Raw genomic sequence first — 24,111 nt, 5'->3', positions numbered from 1 at the left:
GCCGGCTGTAGCGAACCTCGCAGGCCACTCTCTGCATATGGTAGCATGTTCCCTCTGATGCGATCGCGTCAGACGGAACGTGCTCCATGTGGAGAGTGGCCTGCGAGGTTCGCTACAGCCGGCTGCGAACCTCAGCAGGCCGTTTCAAACAGGAGCGGCAGCGGTTGGAGCGGGAGGGGGGAGTCGTCGACGTGTTCCCTACCGGACACTGCCACTGCCAACGCTGCTCCACAACACCTTCATCCTGCTGTGTCAGCCGCCCCCTCCCCCGGAGCGACTCCGATCTCTACCGGGCCCTCCAGTAGCTCACACTCCCACTCCCAAAGCAGTGGCGCGAGGTGGAGAGCAGGGAGGCTGTGGTGACGTAAAACGCGCGCATGCGCACTCGTGTTTCCGCGACGGATCAGGGAACACGACTTTTGAGTGCGCATGCGCGGCCTAGCATTTTATTATATTAGATGGACACGTTAGCATTTAGCATACGCTAAATCGGCTAGCGCGCCTTAGTAAAAGGACCCCTAAGTTAGCTGTGCTAACTTGATTAGCACTAGAACACCCTCTGACATGCCTCCTCCAAAAAGAAACTGAAAAATATTATAGCATATGGATTACCATGCATCTCAATAGCACTTACTGTAGGACACTTGAGCTACAAATGCAGCTTAGTAAAAGGACCCCAGTATGACATACATCACAGGTACATATATCTACATACTGTATTACGTAGATTAAAACATTTTGGGAAGGTGTTTAATATATCTGAGTAACTAAAGTAGAATTTGTTTTTGCCTATAATTCTTAAGTATTCAACAACAGAGTGGGACCAAAAGGGGGGGGGAGTAGACCTAACAATCGGTCCTAGAATCTCTTTCCCCCGCCCACCCCCCCAAAATAAAATAAATCTCACAAAAATGAAACATAAACATCTAAAAGGTACGCAGGATTAGATTTTACCTCAGTAATAGAAGAATCTAAGGGAAATAGTTATCAAAATGGGCTAACTGTAAAATGCGTTTTGGGCAAGGACATTTTCAATATGATTTTGGAAAATGCCATTTTCAAACCAGAAAAGCAAAAATGTCCCTTTGATAGATGTTTTTGAGCTCAATGTTAAATTTTATTTTATTTTTTTGCCACTTCTGTTTTTTCCCTGTTTTACTTAGAACAGGGGTGTCCAATGTCGGTCCTCGAGGGCCGCAGTCCAGTCGGATTTTCAGGATTTCCCCAATGAATATACATGAGGTCTATTTGCATGCACTGCTTTCACTGTATGCTAATAGATCTCATGCATATTCATTGGGGAAATCCTGAAAACCCGACTGGATTGCGGCCCTCGAGGACCGACATTGGACACCCCTGACTTAGAAAGTCAATGACATATATGGAACTCCATATGTGACCATTCAATTGATATGTATGCTGTTTGTTGTGGAGATTTGAGGGGAGGTTTTATTGTTAATTCTGTAGTCTAGATGATATGCATGCATAAAACCCTAATTACAAACACATAGGCCCTTTTTACTAAGGTACGCTAACCAATTAACGCACGCTAATCGATTTAGCATAGTCTAAATGCTAACAAGTGTATGGGTTTTTGGGTTTTTTTTAATTAATTTTAAAAATATCACAAGTAATACACTTGTTGCAGAAATACAGAAAGTAAAAAACATCAAAATGAAACAAAATTATAAATGTGGCATTTCAATTATTATCCTTCATAGACCACTAATTTAAAAAGAGGGAGATCCATAATTCCATGGAGAAAAAAAACAGGCAATCTATTATTAGGAAAGCTGACTACGCTAAACAGCTCTAACACGTATATGTTAGTCTATGGATGCGTTAGTGTTTAGCATGTGCTAATGCAATTAGCGTGCTAAGGCGATTAGCGCACCTTAGTAAAAGAGGGGGATAAGTTGATATCTATCTATCTTTTAGGACCATTTAAAATAAAAGACCAAAGAACAAATGCAAAAAAATGCATACCCCCCAAATCACTGAAGCTATTAAGATATTTTTTGGGGGGAGGGGGCAGCATTCTTAGTAGGCTGGCCACACAGACATCCCAGCAGAGCAGGGCACTACAGTGGACTTCAAATTAAAGGTCCCAGGTATACATCTTAGCATGACCTTCTTACATTGTATGGGAAGCCCTCCAAAACCCACCAAAAATCTACTGTACCTACATATACTGTAGGTGATATCTGCAGGTATAAGGGCTATTGTTGTGGTATACAGTTAGGTATAGTAGGTTTTTGGTGTTTTTATAGGAGGTCTCATATGTTCCGCCACAAGTATACTAATTGGACTGATTATAACATCTGAAGCTGGCCGCCAGTGCTGTTGAGCACTTTTACATCGGGACAGGCAATCCCGCAGCCGCCTGAGCCCCCAGCCAGCTGGAGAAGGTCCTTGCAGGGAGATTTAACTGCCAAGAGCCACGGAGGAGATCTGCCTCCAGTGCTGTTGAGCACTTTACATTGGGACAGGTAGTCCCGCAGCCAGCTGGAGAAGGTCCTTGCTGGAAACCTTAAATTGCCGGTTAGTCGCGGTACGAGGCCTGTGGTCGCGAGCCTCGGGCCGCGAGCCGAAGGGGCATGGCTATAGGGGCGCAACACGCCCCTTTTGAGCCCCTTCGGAGCCCAAGAAGAGCAGGGAGCAGTTTAATATCAAATCTTACTACTATGGGCAAAAGGAAGGCCAAAGTAATTCCACCTACTTTGATGACGGGCCCGATAGATCGTCATCTTATGGCTCCTGTTTTGCTGCATGTGGAAGATCAGGTAACTAGATATTCAAACTGCATCATTATCTTCTGGTGAACCTTCACCACTTCCTCAACCACTATATTCTGTCGGGACAGTAGATTCTCCCTCTCAAATTGTGAGAGCAGTCTCATCCCCACAACTGTATTTATTATCTGGACTGGAGATATCAAGCCAATCTTTAATGGGAGCTAAAGGGCTGACCCCTGTGCAGATGGTTAATGGGCCAGACTCTGATGCTCTCCCTAAAGATAAAGTGATCACACCAAATGATGTATGGCTAAGTGTTAACAGAATAGAGTCATCACAAAAAAAAACATTTTGAAATTATGTCAATTTTCACCTGATATTACAGTAAAAATTAATGAGCATGAAGCTAAATTTGGTGAAACAGCATATAAGATAGAAAAATTAGAACAAGGGATAAATACTTTACAGGTTAATGCTGCTTCTAATATTAATGATAGCATAATGATTAATGCTAAATTAGAAAAACTGGAGAACTCTTTAAGGATTAAAAACCTTCATCTTTTAAATTTTCCTTTCTCTTCAGAATGTATTTGAGGGAAACATTACATTATGCTAATGTGGAAACTTTTGAACCAGATAACCTCTATTACATCTCAAGAGCCTCTAAGGAAATAGCCGAAGAAGGTGATATGGACAAATTAGTTTCACCTGATAGTTTGAATGTATCCCAGTTTCTCGAATCTTCTAAAGACATAATAAATAAATGGGCAACGCTTCTTGTGGCTTTCAAGACAGAATTAGAGAAACAGGTTATTTTAAAACTATATTTTTTGAAAAAGCAAGATCTGTTCTGTGGCCAACGAATAAAAATTTTTCCTGATGTCTCTAGACCAGGGGTGCCAATACTTTTTGGGCTTGTGAGCTACTTTTAAACTGACCAAGTCAAAATGATCTGCCAACAAGAAAATTTTAAAAAAACATAAAGCACACTGTACGCAGAGAAAATGTTAATGATCATTTATATTACAGTGTTTTTTTCAAAGAGGTCAAGGCAGATGACCCTATGCACTGTCACCTCAATAACAACCATACAAAAATATACAAATATACCCTCCTCCCTTTTTACTAAACCACAATAGCAGTTTTTAGCAGAGGGAGCTGCGCTGAATGCCCAGTGCTGCACTCGACGCTCATAGGCTCCATGCGCTAAAAATCGTTATTGCGGTTTAGTAAAAGGGGGCCATAGTACAAAATATAGACAGCAGATATAAATTTTCATAATGGACACATTTTGATCACTAAATTGAAAATAAAATCATTTTTCCTACCTTTGTTGTCTGGTGATTTCAAGAGTCTCTGGTTGCACTTTCTTCTTCTTCTGCATCCAATCTTCCTTCTTTCAGCCTGTATGCTTCCTCTCCTCCAGACCTCATTCCCTTCCCCAACTTTTTCTTCCTTGCTCCCTGCCCTTTCTTTCTCCCTGCCTCCCTTTCATTTTTTCTCTCTTCATGCCCCCTTTCTTTCTTTCTGTTCCCTTCTTTCCTTCTGTCTCTCTGCCTACCCCCTTTCTTTCTTTCTCTCTGCCCTCCCCCAAGCCACTGCCATCACCATCGGGGAACAGGCCCCCAAGCTGTTGCTGCCATCAGGGAGCAGGCCCCAAAGCCACCTCCGCCCAATCTCTCCTTGCTTCTCTGCTTCGGGTCGACCAGCCTTCCTCTCCCCGATGTCAATTCTGCCTTCGAAGAGGAAGTTCCGGGCCAGCCAAGCAGCGATTGGCTGGCCCGGAACTTCCTCTCCGACAACAGAATTGACATCAGGGAGAGGAAGGCTGATCAGCCTGGTAGATTGTGAAGACAACGCAAGTCTATCACAGAGCCCGGGATGGGCTCCGCGATCGACTTACTTTGCCTTGGCGATCTACCGGTCGATCGCGATCAACCTATTGGGCACCCCTGCTCTAGACATACTCAATTTAAAAGGAAACAATTCCTTCAGCTAAAGCTGGTTTTGGCAATTTGAGCCACTTTCTTTTTAAAATTCCCAAGTAAATGCCTTATCTCGTACGGTAGTGACAAATACATATTTTTTGATCAAGTTCAGCTAGAAGATTATATTAAGGGACAACCTTTGTTAAAAGTTTAATATCTAATTTGCTATTTTCCAGTTAGGAGGATGTTGTATGATACAGGAATTAATCCACAAATTTGCCTGTCATGAAGGTAGACTATAATAGAAAGATTTGATTTCCTATTTAAAACCTGGCGACCATTATAATGTGAACTAGATCATGGTTGATTAATTTTCAGATTTATGTTTCAGTGTATGTATATACAAATGCTCTGTGGATATTCATGAATATTTGTTATTATTGTAATGAATAATCAAAATAAAGAATTCAAGAGGAAAAAAACAAACCATCTGAAGCTGTCATTCAAGCTGGTATGTAATGTTTCTTTCACATCTTTGGGGGGAAGGAGGGGGGGTCAATGGCCACTGGGGGAGTAAAGTGTGATCATGCCTTAATCTGTCCAGAGGTCATCTAGCCAGTTTGGATACATTATTTATTTATTTAAAAATTTTCTATACCTTTTACAACTAAACGGTTTACATAGTTTGCATACATAGTTTTAAAACAAAAACATGATAAAATAAACATACAAACAAACCTTAAGAATCATGAGTCCACTGCCTAGTGCTCGTGCTGCCACCATATTTCCCCAAGTAGCATCCAACAGCTTGGTGCTAGAGGCCTAGTAGCTTGAACTGCAGCTCAGTTTGCTCTAATACTGTGTGTACCGGCTTCCCTACTCCTCCGAAACAGGAATGACATAACTTCCTGTTTCAGAGGAACAGGGAAGCCAGTGCACACAGTGTTAGCACTGTTCCCTCTAAGCTGAGCAGGAGTCCTCCACCCACAGTCTCACCAATAGAGGGTGCTGTTTTACTGTCACATTTTTCAATTGTGAGGGACAGGCAAGTTCTGCAGGACTCCAGGGAACATACCTGTCCTTAGCGACTGAAAATATTCCACCCCCTAGTGGTAGCAATGCAGCTGGAGGACACCTGCTCAGCTTAGAGGGAACACTCCCTGCCCTGTTTGTTTCCCCCCCCCTAACGCCAGCCCTGGGGCCCCTCTGAGATTTTCAGACCCGAGGTACGTGCCTACTGGGCCTACCCTTTAATTCAGCCCTGGCCATGGGTGCACATTGGGCAGAAGGTTTCCATGTATTGTCTTTGATGACACTTTATGACAAAGTAGAAGACAAAGTCATGATATCAATTTATTTTTTATTTACTTCATGATGAAGACCATCAATTATTTTAGTAGCCATCCTCTGGACTGACTCCATCCTGGACTGACTCCATCCTCTGGACTTACTCCATCCTGTTTATATCTTTTTGAAGGTGAGTCTCCAGAATTCTAAATGAGGTCCAACCAGAGTCTTATACAGAGACATCATTACTGCCTTTTTCCTACTGGCCATTCTCCTTCCTATGCACTCAAGTATCCTTCTACCTTTCATCATCACCTTTTTTACCTACTTGACCACTTTAAGGTCATCACATATTATCATACCAAAGTCACATCACTTAAACTCTACCATTTCCTCAAGATTTTGCAGCCCAAACGCATGACCTTGAATTTTTTGACATTAAATCCTAGCTGCCATATTCTAGACCATTTTTCAAGATTTGCTGGGACCATCCTCATGTTATCCTCACCCAAAATTCCCATCAGTTGTCACTCACTTGATATACTCCAAAATTTAGCAGTTTATCCTTTCAGTCTTTAACCTGGTGCCTAAAATTAGGTTCCAATTGAGCACACATTTTTTTTAAAGAATACTGCCTAAATGCTAATTGGACGCTATTCTATAATCTTAGTTTTCAACTTCCTTAGTATGTAAATGCTAGGGGGAGTTCACGGGGGGAGGTGCATGAATGGGGCATTTTTGCAGATTATTCAGACCACAGAAGTTAGCCGGGTTGACTCCCATAATCAGCAGCAAACCTGGAAATTCAATGCCGGGCCATAGCTAGTGACCAACATTGAATTTCCAGTCTATTTTTTAGCTGTTTTTGATATAGCCAGATAAGCCAATATTCATTGGCAGACTGGCTAAGTCATAGTGGCCAAAGATAGACTTGCTATTTATATGGGACTATCTGGTTGCTAACTTAACTGGTCAGCCAATGAATATTGGCTCGAACGGGCTATGTTATATGACTGGACTAGCTGCTGACTGTAAATATTCAGTGGTTATCTCTTGGTGCATATTTAACGGCCATGAGCCATTAGTGCTTAAAACATTTTTTGTGGGTACACATATTTATTCAGTGGAAAGGCACAACAAAAATATTTAAAATATTCATACGAGGGTTTTTGACCAATAAGAATACCTATAGCCTGTTAGCAGTTTTAAAGCTTTATTTATTATTTTTTTTTTTTTTTGGCATTGTGGCGTTTTGAGGTCATTTTCCTCATTTTTATGATTATCGTTAGCAGCATATTGCTGGGTTCATTGCCTTTTGTATTTTTACATATTGTTGAATTTTGGTAATTTCTGTTTGCTGGCAGAAGAAAAATAAAAATCTCCAGTGATGATCTTCTCAGTCCTTTCCTTAAGACAAGCTGGTAAATATGCAACAGCTTCCCCTCCCATCTGATCTTCTGACCTCTTTATCAGAATTCCAAGATCTGCCATATCACAAGTTGCTGAAAGGTCCAGCAAAACTAAAAGAGAGCCTGGATCTCTATTTGAAAAACATAATAAATCAGCAGGAACCAGGACAAAGAGAGTCTCTGTTCTATGTCTGACTGAATGCTGGACTGTTGATGATCTAACAACTGGTGTTCTTCCAAATAGATACATGTCTGTTTGTATACTTTACACCCAATAACTTTTATAAAGAAATATAGATTAGAGATATGATACAAATTAGTTTATTTAAATTAGTAAATTTGTGAGGGCCTTTTCTGGGTAGACTGGACAAAGCTCTTTTTAGGGAGTTTAGATATTTAGCATCTGTACGGAAGATGCAGAATAACAAAGATTTCACATAAAACTATACCTCTAAGACAGCTCTTCACCTTGATGGCAAACTTTAGGGTATACAAATTTGCTTGGTAGAATTGTCTGGATTAGACAATTGGAAGAAGAGTGAAGAAACTCAAATATAAGGAGGCGATAGAAATACGAGCAAGAGCATAGAATGGAAAGGCAGGAGACACAGCCAACACCACATGGCAGACATCCAATTCAAGAAAGAAAGACAAAGATAAGCAACTCAACAGAAATTACCAAAGGTACACAGAAAAAGCATGTGCATTCCCTAGAAGACCGTGCCCAAAACAAAGAAAGAAACCAGTGTGACAGGACCCACATATACTCATTGAATGCATGTTTTCAACTAGCCATATTTGATCCTCCAGAGCCTTGAACTCCTAAGGGTCCTCTATATGAAACAGTGTGACACTCTTGCATCCAGAAGCAGGAGTCACCCTAAAAGATGCCACTCCATGAACTGCCTAGTAAATGCAAAATAAAGTATTAGCTTAGACAACATAACAAAACATAACATAAAATTGAATTTCTTTTTTAAGTCAAAGTTTATTTATTGAAAAAGTTTTGCAACCAAGGAAGTAACAAAACAATGTGAGATATGAAACATTACATAATAATATAAATTGAACAGAACACACTTGCATATGCCAGTACTCCAAAATATGTACACAAATAATGAAAATCTCACATATGACCAATAAGCATCTAGCTCTAAAACCCAGAAAGAGCATGGATCAACACATCAACCAAAGAGAAGAGGAGGAAAGAAAAGAGAGAGGGAGGAGCAAGAAAATTTAAAAATAAAGGTCAAGAGTTGGAGCCTTATCTTAAGAGAATGACATATACGTTGAAACTGAGGAAATCTATCACATTTCTTCGCTAGGTAAGCTTCAAATCTATATGTCATACAAACTAAGTTCCACCATTGAATAGAAGAAGCTTTAGATAGATCTTTCCAGGAACCAAGAGTCTTTAAAGCTAAAGAGATGAGGAGGTCGAATAGATAGGCATCCTCTGTCGTCAATAAAATTTTATTTCAAGCCTGCAAAAGACGTGAAGTTTGCTAAAGTTAATAAAAGAAGCCCCCCCCCCCCCCAAAACAAAACACTGTACATATTCAGGAAATTACAACTAGATGTATCAACAAAACACTTATTACAACTTCCCAAAAAGTTGTGCAGAAATACATCAAACCCCCTCCAAAAAAATTATTGAATAGATAGGGATTTAACAATCTTCTTTAATGTAAATAGGAAGAATAAGTACTCAAAGACCAAACTTCAGATTGCAAAAATGCTGCTTGAAAATACATCCAACATATTTTTTTTCCGAGAATCGTCTACCTGCACATCCAGCCGTTTAATAGAAATCACTAATGTAATGTAATTGTCCAGACCGCTAAGTCGTGTATCTTTATAACCCATTCTCATCTAAACATTCATCCAAGTAAAAAAAAAAGCCTAGAACAAGACATAAGAATAAGAACATAAGAATTGCCACTGCTGGGTCAGACCTTTTGGATGTGGAAGGGGCCAGCAAAGTGATGGACTTGACACCTAGCCATGGCAACACAGTAGTGGGGCACCTTACAGGGCACTGCTGCAAATTTCACAAAAAGGGTGCCACATAAACATCTCACCACAACTCCCTTATAGATCATGGTGACCCCCCCAACATCCCCCAAATCTACTAGGCCCACCTGTCTACCACCCCAATAGCCCTTATGGCTGCAAGTGCCACCTATGTGGCAGTACAGTAGGGCTTGGGTTTATTTTTGGTGGACTCACATTTTTCACCATGAATGCAGTGGTTAGAGTTGCTTATGGTCTTGTGTCCTCCTCTTTATGGTTCACTAGCCCATCCCCCAAACTTCTTAAGCCACCTCTGTATAGCTCTACTAGGCTTTCAATACCAGGTGCTGATGTTCTGGAGGCAAATATGTAAAGTTTTTATTATGATTTTTATGGCAGTGGGGTGAGTGGGTCAGTGATCATTGGGGGAGAGGGGTCTGTACTTTGTGTCTGCAGTGGTTATCTGGTCACTTTGAATATCATCTGGGCACTTAGACCTGTTTTTACATTGCCTAAGTTGCTATGTATAAGTTCCGTCTAGGCAACCTTGTTGAACTTTCGGTTATACTTGCAGTACGACTAAGTCTAGGTTGGCCCACGTGCCACCCAAATTCAGCCCTGACCACTCCTCCTAAAACTCCCCTTTTAGATTTTGGCGTACAACAGCACTGGAAAGGCCTAAGTTGTTTTTAGATACATGTAAAACCCATTTCGGTTATTGGCACTTGGACGACTTGTCTTATTAATCGTCCAAGTGCCAATTTAGATAGGATTTTAGACGTATTTCTGTTTCGATTATGAGCCCCTTAATGAATATACAGGAGGGATGGGCACTAAGAAATATTTTGTTTCATGTTTCTTTTTGGGAGGGGATCACGTGGCCTCAGATTCTAGATATGATGCCAAGATTTCACCAACAAAAATGAAGCATGGATGCAAGATGTACATGCATCTTTAATTAGCTAATGAGCTGTTAACTAGCAATTTAATAATGGTAACAATCAATTGTTGAAGTTAATTGGCAATAATTAGATTTTCGTCTGTCTCTGCCTTCGTACTATTCTATGACACCATATGCTTAAATACCCTAGTCCAGTGTCTCTCAAATTGTGTGCCACAGCACAGTGGTGTGCCCCAAAGAGATTCCGGGTGTGCCATGAGAGATTCCAAAATTTTACTTGATTTTTAAAAATTCCCTTCATAAGTATACACTCGAATAGATGACATATACGTCGTATACACAAGAGTCTATCAATGTTATGAGCATCTATGTGCGTAAGGATACAACTGGCCAGGCAAGCATCATTCTTTGATGTGATTGGTTCTTGAAAACTAACGGCAAGTACTTTTAGCTTTATTTTTTATGCAGTAGTTATCCTAACCTGAGCAACCAAACAATCAAGGCTTTGTTACCGTTCGGATAGTCTTATCTTTGCAAACTTGTATTTTCAGCTCTGACAGAAATTACCGTATTTTCGCGGATATAACGCGCACCCGTGTAAAACGCGCACACGGGTATAGCGCGCAGAAATCACGATGATATGTACAAAAACTTTTGTATACCGCGCTCACGGGTATACCGCGCATGATGCCCGACGCTCCTTTCGCCCGCCCTGACTTTCCGTGCGCTGTCCCGACTCTCCGTTCACCCCCCCCTGACTTCCGTGCACTGCCCTGACTTTCCGTGCGCTGTCCCGACTCTCCGTTCACCCCCCCCTGACTTCCGTGCACTGCCCTGACTTTCCGTGCGCTGTCCCGACTCTCCGTTCATCCCCCTGACTTTCCGTGCACTGTCCCCCCTTGAAGTCCTGTCCCCCCTTGAAGGTCTGTCCCCATCCTGAAAGCCTGATGCCCCCCCCCGACGTCCGATACATCCCCCCCCCGGCAGGACCACTCGCACCCTCAACCCGAAGGACCGCCGACTCCCCAACAATATCGGGCCAGGAGGGAGCCCAAACCCTCCTGGCCACGGCGACCCCCTAACCCCACCCCGCACTACATTACGGGCAGGAGGGATCCCAGGCCCTCCTGCCCTCGACGCAAACCCCCCTCCCCCCAACGACCGCCCCCCCCAAGAACCTCCGACCACCCCCCCAGCCGACCCGCGACCCCCCTGGCCGACCCCCACGACCCTCCCACCCCCCTTCCCCATACCTTTGGTAGTTGGCCGGACAGACGGGAGCCAAACCCGCCTGTCCGGCAGGCAGCCAACGAAGGAATGAGGCCGGATTGGCCCATCCGTCCTAAAGCTCCGCCTACTGGTGGAGCCTAAGGCGCGTGGGCCAATCAGAATAGGCCCTGGAGCCTTAGGTCCCACCTGGGGGCGCGGCCTGAGGCACATGGGCCCAACCCGACCATGTGTCTCAGGCCGCGCCCCCAGGTGGGACCTAAGGCTCCAGGGCCTATTCTGATTGGCCCACGCGCCTTAGGCCCCACCAGTAGGCGGAGCTTTAGGACGGATGGGCCAATCCGGCCTCATTCCTTCGTTGGCTGCCTGCCGGACAGGCGGGTTTGGCTCCCATCTGTCCGGCCAACTACCAAAGGTACGGGGAAGGGGGGGTCGGCCAGGGGGGTCGCGGGTCGGCTGGGGGGGCGGTCGGAGGTTCTTGGGGGGGGCGGTCGTTGGGGGGGGAGGGGGGTTTGCGTCGAGGGCAGGAGGGCCTGGGATCCCTCCTGCCCGTAATGTAGTGCGGGGTGGGGTTAGGGGGTCGCCGTGGCCAGGAGGGTTTGGGCTCCCTTCTGGCCCGATATTGTCGGGAAGTCGGCGGTCCTTCGGGGTGGGGGTGCGAGTGGTCCTGCCGGGGGGGATGTATCGGATGTCGGGGAGTCGGCCGGGCAAGAGGGCTTGGGCTCCCTCTTGCTCCGATCGTGGATGCGGGTGCGGGTGGGAGCGCGTGCGAGCGGTCGTTCGGGGTGGGGGTGCGAGCGGTCCTGCTGGGGGGGTGAATCGGGCGTCGGGCGGGGTGGGAACTATGTTTAAAAACTTTTGTATACCGCGCTCAGGCATATAACGCGCGAGGGGTATGCGCGGTAGGTAAAAACGCGTATAACGCGCGCGTTATATCCGCGAAAATACGGTAAATTGAAAAAAAGAGAATTGCAGATGGTGGATAATGAAATGTGTGTTTGCTTGTCTAGTATCGAGTTGCATTTTGAGTTAATTTGCACTCAAAAACAAGCACATCCATTGCATTGATTAGCACTTCTGTTCTACTTTAGTTTCACCATTGTTACAATTACCCATACATAGCTTAAATAATTTTAAATAAATAACTCTCAAATTTAATTTTTTTGTTGGTTTTGCAATTTTATTTTATTTTATTTTAATTTTAAAAATTGTTTATTAATTTTAAATAGCATAATATAGTTCATACACAGTGTAAGAAAATTTACATAAATTAGCAATATGTTCAGAAAACACCAAGAACTATACATAAATAACTTAAGACCAACCCCCCAAATAAGCCTACCCCCCACCCCAGTGGTGCCTCACACAACGAACTTAATTGGTTCCAGGAGCAAGTTTGTTATGCGAAAAGTTCGTTATGTGAAACGCGTTTTCCCATAACAATACATGTTAAAAAAAATAATTCGTTCTGTAGCACAAAATATGCTAAGATGACATAAAAAAAGATAAATTTTTTGTTATTATTTTTATTTAGATACATCTAAAAACATACCGTATTTGCCGGCGTATAAGACGACTTTTCAGTACCTTAAAATCCTCCCCAAAGTCGGGGGTCGTCTTATACGCCGGGTACTGTTTACATGCCCTTACTTTACATGCCCTAACATCTCCTTCTTTACCTCCTTACGGTGCTTACGGTAAGTCCTCCTGGCCCTGGCGACCCCCCCCCCCTAGTTGTTCGGGCCAGGAGGGAGCCTAAATCCTCCTGGCCACGGCGACCCCCTAACCCCACCCCGCACTACATTACGGGCAGGAGGGATCCCAGGCCCTCCTGCCCTCGACGCAAACCCCCCTCCCCCCAACGACCGCCCCCCCCAAGAACTTCTGACCGCCCCCCCAGCCGACCCGCGACCCCCCTGGCCGACCCCCACGACACCCCCACCCCCTTTCCCCGTACCTTTCTGTAGTTGGCCGGACAGACGGGAGCCAAACCCGCCTGTCCGGCAGGCAGCCAACGACGGAATGAGGCCGGATTGGCCCATCCGTCCCAAAGCTCCGCCTACTGGTGGGGCCTAAGGCGCCTGGGCCAATCGGAATAGGCCCGGGAGCCTTAGGGCCCTCCTGGGGGCAGGGCCTGAGGCACATGGTCGGGTTGGGCCCATGTGCCTCAGGCCCCGCCCCCAGGAGGGACCTAAGGCTCCCGGGCCTATTCTGATTGGCCCAGGCGCCTTAGGCCCCACCAGTAGGCGGAGCTTTGGGACAGATGGGCCAATCCGGCCTCATTCCGTCGTTGGCTGCCTGCCGGACAGGCGGGTTTGGCTCCCGTCTGTCCGGCCAACTACAGAAAGGTACGGGGAAGGGGGGTGGGGGTCGGCCAGGGGGGTCGCGGGTCGGCTGGGGGGGCGGTCGGAGGTTCTTGGGGGGGGGCGGTCGTTGGGGGGACGGGGGTTTGCGTCGAGGGCAGGAGGGCCTGGGATCCCTCCTGCCCGTAATGTAGTGCAGGGTGGGGTTAGGGGGTCGCCGTGGCCAGGAGGACTTGGGCTCCCTCCTGGCCCGATATTGTGTGGGGAGTTGGGGAATCGGCGGGGCAAGAGGGCTTGGGCTCCTTTTTGCCCCGATCGTGTCGGGGAGTCGGGGGGGCAAGAGGGAGCCAGGCGGAGAGAGGGCAGTTAAGCGCAGTGCCTGCGCGGAAGGATGCAGCTCGGGCGACTTCGTTGTGTGAAACGAAGTTCGTTGTACGGATCAAGACATAAAGTTCGTTGTGCGCAGCGTTCGCTGTGCGAGGCGTCCGTTATGCGAGGCACCACTGTATATAAAACGATCTTGAACTGAAACCAAGTCCAAAAGGGTACATTTTATTTGAGTATGTTTAAAGAAAATTAACATATGTATCTAGCGGACCCCATGTTTCTTTAAATTTTTGAAACTACCCAGATTTTTCTGACATCTCTCTTTCAAACCTATAATACTGGCATAAAGTTTCCCACCAGAATGAAAAATTCAAATAATCCCAATGTTTCCAATTTCTCGTTATCATCTGTATTGCAATTTCAGTCATAATTAGTAACAGTTTATCTTTATCTGCTCTAAGCGGATTTTTAGACAAAAAAGTACCGAAGATAACTGTATCATAAGACAATGGTAAAGTCACTTCAAGAACGAGCATAATTTTGCTCCAAATAGACCTCCATAAAACTTTTATTGAAGGACAATGAAACAAAAGATGATCTAAAGTACCTGCTTCAATTTGACAATGCCAACATCTGTTGGAGTGTGTACTATCTAATTTTTCTAATCTCACCGGAGTCCAAAATATTCTGCATAATAAAAAATAAAGTGTTTGTCTCATTGAAGCAGAAGCAGTACAGTAGACTCTTTTATTCCAAAGCCAGGGCAGTTTTAAAATTTCAGTTATAATGTGCCATGAAAAATATTTGCTTCATTTGGGGCTCCTTTTACTAAGGTGCACTAGCGTTTTTAGCGTAACATAGTAACATAGTAGATGACGGCAGATAAAGACCCGAATGGTCCATCCAGTCTGCCCAACCTGATTCAATTTCAATTTTTTTTTAATTTTAATTTTTTCTTCTTAGCTATTTCTGGGCAAGAATCCAAAGCTTTACCCGGTACTGTGCTTGGGTTCCAACTGCCGAAATCTCTGTTAAGACTTACTCCAGTCCATCTACACCCTCCCAGCCATTGAAGCCCTCCCCTGCCCATCCGCCACCAAACGGCCATACACAGACACAGACCGTGCAAGTCTGCCCAGTACTGGCCTTAGTTCAATTTTTAATCTTATTTTCTGATTCTAGATCCTCTGTGTTCACCCCACGCTTCTTTGAACTCGGTCACAGTTTTACTCTCCACCACCTCTCTCGGGAGCGCATTCCAGGCATCCACCACCCTCTCCGTAAAGTAGAATTTCCTAACATTGCCCCTGAATCTACCACCCCTCAACCTCAAATTATGTCCTCAGGTTTTACCATTTTCCTTTCTCTGGAAAAGATTTTGTTCTACGTTAATACCTTTCAAGTATTTGAACGTCTGAATCATATCTCCCCTGTCTCTCCTTTCTTCTAGGGTATACATATTCAGGGCTTCCAGTCTCTCCTCATACGTCTTCTGGCGCAAGCCTCCTATCATTTTCGTCGCCCTCCTCTGGACCGCCTCAAGTCTTCTTACGTCTTTCGCCAGATACGGTCTCCAAAACTGATTAGCGCATGCTGCCCCCCGCGCTAGGCGTAAAAACTAATGCCAACTCAATGGTAGCGTTAGTGCCTACTGCGCACAGCAATGCAGTATGCGCTAAAACCGCTAGCGCAGCTTAGTAAAAGGAGCCCTTAGTGTGCCAGAGCTTAAAAAGTTTGAGAGACACTGCCCAGTGCATGGTATTCTATAACATAAGTGCACAACTGCCTTAGCATGTAAATGCAAGGGAATTATACCCGTGAGTGGGGCTTGGGTGTGTCACACATGTATGCATGCAACTAACAGAATACTGTAAGTTATAGGCTAAAGTACCACATATATAGATGCACTTAAATGTTGGTGCATATATGCCAAATTAAACTACTATTCTATAATGCATTCTGGGCACCCAGATGCTGTTATAGAATTAGCTCTTAGCATGCTGCATCTAGGTGCTTAACTTGAGGTGCCATTTATAGAATTGCCCCCTTAATGCACGGCATATTCTTGGCATGAAGAGAAGAAGAAATGCAGAACCAGATCCTGGGCATCCAATATTCTTGGCATGCCCTCTGCATGGACTTTGCATTTTGTACATAGACTTCGCACTACCACCACCAAGTGAAAAGAGTAGCCAGACCAATAGTCCATCTAGCCCAATATCCTGTTTCTAACAGTGGCCAATCCAGCATCTCCCCTCGTGTCGCTCCCCGCCACGATCCGGCATCCCCCACTCACCCAATTAGATGCACATCTCCCTTGAAAAGCGTACAGTGATATGGGGACTAAAACTATGCCAGGGTACACCTGGCGGGGACTCCATGTGTGCGGATCACCGGACTTGATGGACCCAGGGTCTGATCCGGAGATGGCAATTCTTATGTTCTTATCCCAATCTGGCACCTGCACCAGCACCAACGCACAGTACATGCCAGTGTCGGTGCCTGAAGATCCTCCCTCTTGCTTGGGATGGGCCTTGAGCATCTGCGCATGCTCAAGGCCTTCTAGTTCTTGCTCTCTCTGAGCGAGAACTAGAAAACCTTGAGCATGCACAGATGCTCATGGCCCAGCCCAAGCAAGATGGAGGATCTTTGGGCACCGGCATCGGCATGTCCTGTGCATTGGTGCTGGTACTGATGCCAGATCAGGGTAAGAGATTGTGTTTGGGTGGGTGAGTGGGGGATGCCGGATTGTGGGGTGTGTGTGGAGCAGTGCCGATGGCTTTGAGGGTGGGGGGTAAGGTGGAGCAGCTCTGGTGGCCTTGGGGTGGGGGGCAAGGTGGAGCAGCACCGGTGGCCTGGGGGGGGGGGGGAGGGGGAATGAATGAAGCGAGTTTCCCTTACTTCCTATGGGGAAACTCACTTTGATATATGAGTAAATTGGTTTACGAGCATGCTTCTGGAATGAATTATGCCCATAAATCAAGGTTCCACTGTACTTGCTTGTATTGTTACGCTGTCCCAGCAAATCTCATTTTCAGGAAGTTTAGGTCCATTTAAAGGAACGGGAAGCTTGCAATGCCTTGAGGAGATGCTGCATCGGCAACGTGGTGCTCAGCTCAAAGCTTCTCCTCTGACGCAGCTTCCTGTTTCCGCTCAGGCAGTTCGTGTCAAAGGAAAGCGTTGGGCTGAGCACCATGTTGCCAATCTTCAGTGCCATTGATGCCGGAGGGGGGGGAGCATTGATGCTGGAGGGAGCCCATTGATGCCAGCGGGGGGGGCATTGATGCCAGAGGGAAGGGGGCCCCGTTGATGCTGTGTGTATGTGGGGGGGGGGTTCCATTTCATTTGAAAAAAAGGCGAGGTGAAGGGAGACGGTAGTGCAACTGCTCTCTGTTTGCCCTGCTTCAGCGGGCCCCTCTGACAATTTTGGGACCTAGGCACGTTCCCACTGGGCCTACCCTTTAATCCAGCCCTGACTTTACCTCCGGGAACTTGTCCAAACCTTTTTTAGAACCCAGATGTGCTAACAGCTGTTACCATATCCTCTGGCAATGAGTTACAAAGCTTACCGTAACTATTATTTGAGTGAAAAAAATATTTTTTCCTATTTGTTTTAAAAGAATTTCCATGAAATTTCATTGAGTGTCCTCCAGTCTTTGTACTTTTGAAAGACCCCCTATACACTACTACTACTTATCATTTCTATAGCGCTAACGGACCTATCTATATCTACGTTAGGGACAAATAAAGAGTTAAACAGTGATTCTGGAGCTTTCTGGATCAGTAAGCATATTGTTAAATGTCCAACACATAGTTCACAATCCCTCAGCAATCCTAGAAGAAAAAAATGGAGACTACAAATTGCTTATTTTGGAGATTATTTGCTCCATTTGAATGGAGGCTATTTGGAAGGCTGACAGTAAAAGAACTTGTTATTCAAAGTTTGATCAGAGAGAGTGTGTGTGAACCGAACAATCATGAGTCTAATGAAGCATTTAGGACCTGCCCAATTGCAATCTGCTGTGGAATGCATTATAAGCCTCATTACCATATTCATGACTCTTATTATCCATTTCCTGACATACAGTATAATGCCCAATTTTGTATAGGACATTTAGGTCAGAAAAGGGACGTACGAGTTGAGATTTCCTGGGTATTTTACAAAAGGCTTGCTGAACATGGGATCTTTTGTAAAATATGAAAAAGGGCATTCAAAGGTAGATGGTTATTTGTTAATATGCCCAGTGGGAACAACCATTTTGTGAAAAACATGCCCCCAAAATTCTAGCTTCATGTGGGGTGTTTCACAAGTAAGTGACTGCACTTATGGTTTATGATTTATGGTTTATTTAGACTTTCTTTGCTGCTCATGCACAAAACTGAGTGGTTTACAATACTTAAATATAAAAGTATAGAAAGAAATTACAATAGTATGACAAGAAAGATTTACGGTACATTCACACAAGTACAAAAAATCCCAAACTTCCAATAGATGGACAAGCTTTCAAGGGGTATGATGCTGAGAAGGGGATAGTCATCATGACCTATGAGAGAATCAAGGTTCAAAAGCTTGATTAAAAAGCCAGGTTTTAAAGCAATTTGGACTCCTCACAGGCAATGAAAGCTAAACTTACATCTGATCTTTGCTGGCACTGCTCCCTCTCCCCGGGAATACTTTTGCATATGCTTTTTTCCTGCCCTCGATTCGCCCTTTCTGGACTAAGCTATGGGTAACAATCAAGTCTATTACCAATTGCTCAAAATGATATTACTGGGTCTCTTTTCCCTGGAGAAGAGGAGACTTAGAGGGGATATGATAGAGACTTATAAGATCATGAAGGGCATAGAGAGAGTAGAGAGGAACAGATTCTTCATACTTTCAAAAAATAAAAGAACAAGAGGGCATTCAGAAAAGTTGAAAGGGGACAGTTTCATAACGAATGCTAGGAAGTTCTTCTTTACCCAACGTGTGGTGGACACCTGGAATGTGCTTCCAGAGGACGTAATAGGGCAGAGTACGGTACTGGGGTTTAAGAAAGGATTGGACAATTTCCTGCTGGAAAAGGGGATAGAGGGGTATAGATAGAGGATTACTGCACAGATCCTGGACCTGTTTGGGCCTCCACGTGAGCGGACTGCTGGGCGCGATGGACCTCGAGTCTGACCCAGTGGAGGCATTGCTTATGGTCTTATGCTCTTACTTAAGCTATTATTATCATGCGCTCCTTGCATCCCTGCTTTGAAGCTAGCTCATGTGATCCCAAGGTAATAGACATCATGATCTCGGTGGGATCTAACAAATCTTGCAAAATTAGAAGTCTGCTTCACTACTAGATTACACCTTTTGGTGGAATTCATTATGTTTATTAAAGAAATATGAACAATACATTTGTGATAAACTCATCCCTCTTTCCTCCACCCCATATGTCGCATATGGTCCCCTATAGACAACTTTTAGGGGATAACTTGAACTTTGTTTTGATTACAACAGTCTGAAACAATTCTTGTTCATGTTTGTACATGTTTTTGTTCATGCTAAAAACTCAATAAAAATATGAAACTAAAAAGCCAGGTTTTTATGGTTGTTTAATTGCCTTGATTTAGGATATATTGTGGATGGTAAAAGGTAATGAATTCCAGGTTGCCGGTGCAAGAAAATAAAAGGCACATTGTCTTGTGAATTCAAGCCAAGCCTGCTTTGGACCTGGTAGGATTAGACGGTAGTCATTTATAGCACAAAAAAAGTGGGATGCCCTTTAGGGAATTGTGAGCACAGATAGGTAATCTGGGAAATCTATTTTATAAGCTTTAAATGTAATAATCAAGACTTTATAAATAATCCTTTGTTTTATATGGTGCCAAAACTTTCTTTTAAAGAAGCAGAGTGACATGATCAAAAGTCTTTGCATGGCATAATAAATTTATTGCTACATTTTGAATAGTTTGGAGTTTTTTCATCAGTGACCGAGAAGAGGCCTGAATAAACAATATTATAATAATTTAACTTAGTCATTAGCAGTGATGAGACCATGGAGAGTATCATGTTCAAAAAGATGTCTTACTGAATGCAGTTAACAAAGTGTAAAGAAAATATTGTACTCATACAAATGTGACATTTGAGGAATGAAAGAAAGTTTGGAATCCAGCTGAACCCCAAGTTTATATCTAAATGAGTCAACAGGTGTAATTAGATTACCAAACAAAGAGATGGTACTAGATGGTTGTGAGAGGTGACCAGGGATCAACACACAACAGTTCTCTCCTTATTCAGGATCAATCTGTGATCTAAGAGCCAATGTCTGCTACAGAGTTAAGACATTCTTGAAATGGAGACAAAGACGGAAAGTAGGGATCTGTTGGGTAAATCAGTAACATGTTGTCGACACAGATATATCCTTTGAGTGGATCAAGGCTGTTGCTAGAGGACTCAGAAACAGATTAAGCAGGAGAGAAGAAAGTATGGAGCCCTGGGAGATTCCACAGTGAAGAGATTGGGTAGTGGAAGAGGCATTGGAGGAGACACTTTAAAAGTCTGATTTGTTAAAAAGGAAGAAAACCAACTCAGTACAGTTCCAGTAATACCTAGTGAGGACAATTGAGAGAGAAGCAGTGTTGGATGAATCAGGTCGAAGGCTACTGACAAGTCAAGGAATAGTTAGGAAGACCTTATGACTATCTGGATAGGAGTGAATTTCACTTAACAATGATGTAAGAACAGTCTCAGTACTAAAAGGTGATCTAAAGCCAGACTACCTAGGATGCAAAGCCAGAAATTTAGATGAAGGATGAAGCTGAGACAATGATGATTTTGCAATTTACATATGTCAGTACCAGCAAATACATGTGTACATGATGGATTTTGCAGAACTATACATAAACTATAAGAGGTTCCCCCTCCACTCCTGTTCTGGCATTGCCCTGGGTTCAAACTAGCAGTGATGACCACCTAGCAGTAGTGTCACTGCTACCACTAGGGTCATCCTTCCACATAAGAAAACTGCTCCTATATTCAGACTACAAGGAAGACCCCAGGGGGTTTGGATAGGGGTTGGGGCAGATTATGGGGAGAGTTTTGGGGAGATCCGTCCTGGGGAGACCTTTGAGTAGAGTAGAGGATGGGATTGAGGGAGGGTCAGTTCTTTTGGAGGATCAGTTTGAGGGTCAGCTCTTTGGAGGCTCTTGACTGAGGGGAAGGGTTGCTATATAGAGTGGACCTGATCAAGATCCTCTGTGTTGAGGAGGGAGAATTGAATCTAGTAGCCAAATGCTCTCTCTGAAGTGGCATGTGGCAGGGTACATGCCTTATACAAATACAAATAATTTAGATCACTAAAAGGATCCTTTTATTAAGGTACGCTAACTGATTTAGCACGTGCTAAAGATTAGCACGCACTAAATGCTAAGATCCCATAGGAATATAATGGATGTCTTAGCATTTAGCATGCACTAAATCAGTTAGCGCACCTTAATATAAGGACCTCTAAGAAATGCACACATATATGCACATCTGCCCACATAAACTGAATATGCACCTAAGAACTATTCTGCAAATAAATGCATATCCAACATTGTTCATATTTTACATGGCCATAGTCTAGGCATAGCATGGGTGCACACTAATGCGGTTCTCAGATAATTGCTCAGATAACTTAGGACAGCAAAAAGGTTGTTTTTAACCAAGTAGATACCCAAGAATCGCTACTGAATATCAGCAATACCCAGGTAACTTCAGCGGCCACTTTGTGCTCGGATGTTCAGTGTTGGTCCCCAGATAAGGTCTGGCACCAAATATCTAGGTCTAATTTAGCTGGCATGGGCCACCATTTAAAGAAACAGTGACTGCTGTCAGCTGAATATTTTCAAATCTTTGCACATTTATTTTCATAAGAAAAAATGCCTTTTTTTGGCAGGGAAATTTTTCCAGAAGATAGGATGCAGTGACTTTCCCTTTCAGAACTGGTACATAAGTCCAAGGGGAAAGTACCCACAGGCTTTGGATCTATCTGGTTTTGAAAATTCCCCTAAAATTTGAAAATGAGGAAATATTCTTTATTCCAGTTTGACTGAATGTAAGAATCAGTCATATGAAACAATAACTGTGGCACAGCAAGAACACATTTCCTCTTTGTTAGGTGTGAAACAAGAAAAAAAAAAATGCTCAGAAACATTCTAGTACTGAAAACAAATGTTCAACTACAATAACATAATTGTATTATACAGTATTTATGTTATTTTATCACTTTTAACATCCTTTCCCTGCATTAAAGGGTTCATCTTCAAATATGTGCAAGTATTCATGAATGCCTATTTTGATTAAGAGTAGTGAGTAGAGGTTAAGGATCCAGTGAGGTGCAAGAAAATATTCATATAGTATTCTATAACTTGTGTACTAAGAACAGAAACTGGATGAGACATTTTGAGTTATCTTTAATAAGATGGTATAAATTATTACGATGATCAGTGGTGTCAATGACACTAAACAGAAAACAGTGAACACAACCCTAAGAGAAGCAGCAGGAGATACTGCGCTGAAAAAGGTTAATTTTTTAAAAACTCTCCACTGCTTTTCAATTCTTGTTAAGTAGATCTTAAAAGCAGCAGGCTTAAGTGGATGAATAATGGCTCCAAACCCATTCATCTCCAGAGCTTTTCTTGACAGTCCATGATAAGGCTCGTCTTTTAGGAGCCAGCCAGGTAGCTGAATCTCAATTCCCCCTTAAACAAACCCAGAAACACCCACCACTACCACCACCAAGTTAAAACCAAATTGGGAGTAAGGGAAATGAACAGTTCGGTGAGATCAGAAACAGTTAAGAAGCTCTTAGAACTGATTAAAAGGAGGGTAAGAAAGGGAGTTTCTGACAGGCACTAGATGGATTTATTCAGTGACCCGTCAAAAGTGTGCCGGACTTTGTTGTGCCTACAATCCCACGGTGACATTTGCACACAGGACATATGCGTACCACTGCTTTTAAGCCTTTCTGTTAGCGCTGTGAGGGGATGAGTGTGTGGGGAACCCCCCCCACACTACATTTACAAGTCCTTGCACTCTCATTGGGGTGTGTGTGTGTGGGGGGGGGAAACTCCCCACTACATTGAAAACTCCCGAACAGCGACAACAGAAAGGAGAACGGTAGTTTTCAGTGTACTTGGGGGGGTTCCCCCCCAATGGGAGCGCAAGGACTTGTAAATGTAGTGGGGAGTGTCCCCCCACACCTCCCTCACAGTGCTAAAAGCAGCAATTATGTCCTGCTCGCAAATATCGGCTCGGGATTGTTGCTGCGCCAATATAAAACAAAAAAGAGAACCCAATAGGTCCACAGTAAATCCAGTGAAACAAAGCACAAAAATGGACCACGGAGGTGATGTTTGTGATGCCAGCATTTATTCAGTCAGTCGAATGATGTAGAATTACATAACAGCATAAGAATCCACATATGCTTTGAAAGTTGGGGACCCAACAAGATCAGTTTCAACTTTGGGGAAGAATTGCTGCCATATTTTAAACGAGAAGTTTTAATTTGATTTTTCTGCTTCTTGTGTATCCACATTGGCATTTTTCTTTGAAATCAGGTATTTCCGGACCCCTGAGGAAGATGGTTTAGTTGAAACATGAACTGTGTTGGGTCTCAAATTTTCAAAACATTCTTATGTTGTTATGTGATTCTACATCATTTGATTGACTGAATAAATGCTGGCATCAGGAACACTCCACTGTCCTTTCTTGTGCTTTGTAGTATCAATATATATATAAATTATTACCTTAATTAGTACTTATTTCTTTAAGGTACTAACAGCCATGGCTTATTGATTGGGGCTGCAGATCAGCAAAATCTATTAGATATCCTACTGTTACCTTTGCTACCTACTGCACCATGGTTCTGAGGTTGGGGTTGTGCGGGTGGGAATGGGGGATGGGGTGTTTGGTCTATATGCTTAGTATAATGGTTCTACTTTTTTACCATTCTTTGGTTGACTGTA

General features: G+C 43.7%; 1 protein-coding gene across 1 annotated transcript in view; it reads right to left on the bottom strand.

Annotated features, from left to right (window-relative positions):
* The window catches only part of EDNRB (endothelin receptor type B), an 80,686-nt gene that overhangs the window by 49,660 nt on the left and 6,915 nt on the right, over positions 1–24,111 (bottom strand). The window lies entirely within an intron of this gene.

The sequence above is a fragment of the Geotrypetes seraphini genome, chromosome 6 (genome assembly GCF_902459505.1).
Source record: "Geotrypetes seraphini chromosome 6, aGeoSer1.1, whole genome shotgun sequence".
Classification (NCBI taxonomy): domain Eukaryota; kingdom Metazoa; phylum Chordata; class Amphibia; order Gymnophiona; family Dermophiidae; genus Geotrypetes; species Geotrypetes seraphini.
Note: the sequence above shows the minus strand (reverse complement) of the source record. Positions and strands in the feature narration are given on the sequence as shown.